The sequence below is a fragment of the Penaeus monodon genome, chromosome 16, assembly GCF_015228065.2.
Source record: "Penaeus monodon isolate SGIC_2016 chromosome 16, NSTDA_Pmon_1, whole genome shotgun sequence".
NCBI classification, from domain to species: Eukaryota; Metazoa; Arthropoda; class Malacostraca; order Decapoda; family Penaeidae; genus Penaeus; species Penaeus monodon.
This window is the reverse complement of record NC_051401.1, coordinates 4,834,071-4,839,070: the sequence shown is the minus strand read 5'-3', so window position 1 is coordinate 4,839,070 and position 5,000 is coordinate 4,834,071.

Here is a 5,000-nt window from a genome sequence, read left to right as displayed (position 1 = left end):
ATGAAGGGTTTGGGGAAATTAAATTTCCCACCCCAACTGATGATTTTTTAGTCCAGGAAATTTTGAATCCTTTAATCGGCTCGATTCTCTCTCTCTCTCTCTCTTCCCCCTTTTCTCCCTCTCTCTCTCCTCCCTCTCCCTTCTTCCCCCTTCTCTCTCTCTCCTCTCTCCTCTCCTTCTCTCTCTCTCTTTCTCTCCCCTCTCTCCCCTCTCTCTCTCTCTCTCTCTCTCTCTCCTCCTTCTCCTCTCCTCTTTTCCCCTTTTCTCCTCTCTCTCTCTCCCTTTTCTCTCTCTCTCTATCCCCTTCTCTATCTCTCTATCTTTTCCTCTCCCCTCTCTCTCTATCTCTCTCTCTCTCTTCTTCTCCTTTTTCTCTCTCTCCCCTCTCTCTCTCTTTTCCTTCTCGCCTCTCCCCTTCTCTCTCTTCTCCTTCTCTCCTCCTCTCCCTCTCTCCCCCTCTCTCTCTCTCTCTCTCTCTCTCTCTTTTTTCTTTCTCCTAAAGGAAAAAAAAATAAAAATAACAGAAGGGGAAAGAGAAAAGCAAAGGATAAAATCCCCCGTTAGGAGGTTGTTTTGCCCCCGTAATGAGGGACTCGCGAAAAAAAAAAATCGACCCCCCCTTTATCAAATGCTTTTACTTTCTCGCCTTCAATACCACGTATCCAAATAATCCAGAGGCTATCCCTTTTTTTTTTATTTTTTTTTTCCTAAATTTATTCCCACCTCGTATGAAAACGACAAATAGAACATCCTTTTTAAAGGGGTGTTGGTAAAACCCCCGGTTTATTTTGAACGAGAGCCAAGGTTCACCCCCGAAACAAGTCGAGGTCTGTCAACAAGCGCGCGGGGCGCACACAACACAACACACACACACAAGAAAAAAAGTAAAAAAAAAATTAAAGAATACGTAAAATATAAAAAAGTAATAAAAAAAACACACCACACACACAAGAAACAAGTAATAAAAAAAAATTATGAATACGTACACTATAAAAAAGTAATAAAACACACACACACACACACACACACACACAAGCCGGCGTTCTCCCCCTTCCCCCCTGCCCCCCTCTCTCCCTCCCTCCCTCCCTCCCTCCCTCCCTCCCTCCCCCCCTCTCTCCCTCTCTCCCTCCCTCCCTCCCTCCCCTTCCTCCCTTCCCCCCCCCCCTCCCCCCCATCCCCCCTTCCTCCCTTCCCCCCCTTCCCCCCTTCCCCCCCCCCTCCCTCCCTCCCTCCCTCCCCCCCTCCCTTTCCCCCCTCGTCCCTTCCCCCCTCCCCCCCCCCCCTTTCCCCCCCTGTCCCCCCCTCCCCCTCTCCCTCCCCCCCTCCCCCCTCCCCTTTCCCCCCTTCTTTCCCCCCCTCCCTTCCTCCCTTTTCCCCCCTTCCTCCCTCTTTTCCCTCCTCCCTCCCCCCCCTTCCCCCCTTCCCCCCCTTCCTCCCTCCCCCCCTCCCCCCCCCCCCCTCCCTCCCTCCCCCCCCTCCCTCCCTCCCCCCCTCCTCCCTCCCCCCCTCTCTCCCTCTCTCCCTCCCTCCCCCCCCTCCCCCCCTTCCTCCCTTCCTCCCCCCTTCCCCCTTCCCCCCTTCCTCCCTTTCCCCGGGAAAAAACCCCCACATATGAAACATCATTAATTACTTTCAGGGGAAAAGGAAGTAAAAGAAAAAAGGCCCTGACCCTGCTTCTTTTAAAGTGGTTTTTAAACGGGGGTTTCGTTTTTGGGGGTTTTTCTCCCTTTTGGGAAATACGTAAACAGGGGTTTTTAAATTTCCCTATTATTTATTGGGTTTTCCCCTTTAAATCGACCGATCGAAGGAAAGGGCCCTTTTAAAGGGGGGGGGGGGGGGGAGGGGGGGGGGAGGGGGAAAGGGGAAATTAAAAATTGGGGATTTGAAGATAACCTTAACTCAGCTATTTTTCCCTTTTTTCCCAGAAAGCCTTTGGGGTTAAATTTGGGTTTTGGTTTTCTCACGCGCCCTTAGCTGGGTTTGGGGTTTTTACGTGGAAATGTTTAAAAAACACACACACATACACACCACACGGACGTTTTTTTATCTGTTTTATTTTCTCTCTTTTTTCTCTTTTTTTTCTCTTTCTTTCTCTCTCTTCTCTCTTTCTCCCCATTTTCTCTCTTTTCTCTCTTTTCTCTCCCCTCTCTCTCTCTCTCTCTCTATCTTCTCTCTCCCTCTCTCTTCTCTCTCTCCCCTCTCTCTCTCTCCCTTCCTCCCCCTCTCCTCTCTCCCCCTTTATTGTGATTTCCCTCCCTCCTCCCTTTCATCCCTTCTCTCCTTTCCTACCCTTCCTCCCTTCTCTTCTCTACCTCCCTTTTATTATATTTTCCCTTCTTTCTCCTCCTCCCTTTCATCTCCTCCTCTCCTCTTCCACTCACGTTCAGGGAGATTTTTTCTTTATCTATATATTTTGGTGAAAAAAAAAAAAAATCGTCAAGAAAAGAGACAGAAAAATTGGTCTTGTGAGGGATGATATAGATAGATAAATAGATAGATAGGTGGATAGATAGATGAATAGAGAGATAAATAGATTGATAGATCGATGGATAGATAGATGAATAGATGGATAGGTTGATAGATAGAGATATGGACAGATACATGAATAGATAGATGGACAGCCAGATCGATGGATAGATAGATGAATGAACAGATAGATAGATGAATATATAGATTAATAGACAGACATATAATGATAGATAGATATATAGTATATTGTAGAGAGAAATAAATTCGTTCACACTCTTATACGGTAAGACAATCAAGAAAAACAAACAGAAATATAATAAAAATATAATGATAATAAAAATGAGAAAGGAAAAAAGGATATGAATTAGAAAGACTTAAATAGAGAGAAAGATGACTAATCGAGGCCGATTCACATCCGGGAACCAACGCAATTTTTGGCGCGAAATTCGAAAACGGCGGCCGTTGCGGGAGACAAAGAAATTCGCAATTGGCTTAATTTCCTCTTTTTTTCTCTTTCTCTCTCTCTCTCTCTCTCTCTCTCTCTCTCTCTCTCTCTCTCTCTCTCTCTCTCCTCTCTCCCCTTTTTCTCCCCCTCTCTCCCTCTTTCTCTCTCCCTTCCTCCCTCTCTCACTCACTCTCTCTCCTCTCTCCTCTCTCTCTCTCTCTCTCTCTCTCTCTCTCTCTCTCTCTCTCTCTCTCTCTCTCTCTCTCTCTCTCTCTCTCTCTCTCTCTCTCTCTCTCCTCTCTCTCTCTCTCTCTCTCTTTCTCTTCTGCCTTATATTTCTTTCAGCAATGATGATATCGACATTAATTATATTAGAATATATCAGAAAAGTGATGCCGGTAATGATGATAAGAATAATGATTATGGTAGATATGAAGATAATGATAATGATAAGGATAGTAATAGTAACAAGATATATAGTGATAACGATAAGGATGATAATTATGGTGGTTATCCAAATTATATTATGGATGATGATAAGGATAGTGATAGTAATAATAGGAAATATAGAGCTAATGATAAGGATAATGATAACGGTAGTAATGAAGATAATGATATGGATGATTGTGATAAGGATGATAATAATTATTATTTATTGACGTTGGCAATAAATCATTAAATAATAATAAAAACTAACAACGAAGATTTACACCAGAAATGATTAAAACCAACAAAGATTAAACCCCCACACACACGCAAAGAAAAAATAATAAAACCCCCCAAAAAAAATGCAAAAATAATAAAAAAGAGAAAAAAGAATAACCAATCAAAAGATATTTCCGCTGAGCTTTTGACCTCGCTAAGACGAAGACCCACCGCCTCTCGCGTGCCCTAGATGGTGCCCTCAAACGTTATTGGAAAGGGTAGATCCCCCTCCCTCCCTCCCTACCTCCCTTTTCTCTCCTTCCCTTCTTCCCTCCCTCCTTTCCTGCTTCTCTTCCTCCCTTCTCCCTTCCATCCCTCCCTCCTTTTCTCCTTCCCTTTTTCCCTCCCTCCCTATCACTCTTTTTAGTCTCAAGCCTTCCCTCCCGCACTCTTTTCCTCCTTCCCTCCGTTCCTTCTTTCCTCCCTTCTTCCTTCCCTACCCCTTCCCCAACCTCCCCCTCCCCTTCCCTACTTTCTCCCCTTCCCCAACCCCTCCCCACCTTCCCTACCCCCACATCCTCCTCTCCCCTCCCCTCCCCTACCCCCTCCCCACCTTTTTCCAACCCCCCCCCACCATCCCCAGCGGCGTGCCCACCCTCCATCCCCCCCCTAAATCCCCCCCCTCCTCTTCCCCCCATCCCTATCCCCTCCCCTTCCCCAACCCCACCCCACCTTCCCCAACCCCTCCCCACCTTCCCCAACCCCTCCCCACCTTCAAACCTCCCCACCACAAACGGCGTGCCCAGCCGTTCCCCGCCTGCGGAGTCGGCAGTCTCTCGCGAAGACTTTCACTCGGAGGCCTTCGCGCTGCGCCCCCCTCCCCTGGGCCCCTGTCCCTGCAGTCGGGGGGAAGGGGGGGGGGGGCCAGGGAAGGGGGGGAGGAAGGGGAGGAAGAGGAGGACCAGGGAAGGGGGGGGGGGGAGGGGGAAAGGGCCAAAGGAAGGGAGGAAGGAGGAGGGCGAGGGAGGGGGAGGGTTAGGGAAGGAGAGGGGGGCCCCGGGGGGAGGGGGGGGGGGGGGCCAAGGAGGGAGGGGGAGGGGGAGGGCCAGGGAGGGAGAGGGAGGGCCAAGGAGGGAGAGGAAGGGCTAAGGAAGGGAGGGGGAGAGGAAGACGTGCTAAGTGGGAAGGGGAAGGGATGAGGGTAAGAGGGAGGAAGGGAGCTGTGTTCGTGAGGAGAGGGGAAGGGGATTTTAGGGGAGAAGTGGGGGGAGGGGAAAAGGGAAAAGGGGAATGAGGATAGGGGGGGAGAAAGAAGCGAAAACGCGGGGAAATGTAAATGGTTTAAGGAAGAGAGAAAAAGAGAGAGGGAGAGAGAAAGAGAGAAGAGAGAGAAGAGAGATTAGAGAGAGGAAGAGGACAGAGACGAGACAGAAAGAGAGAG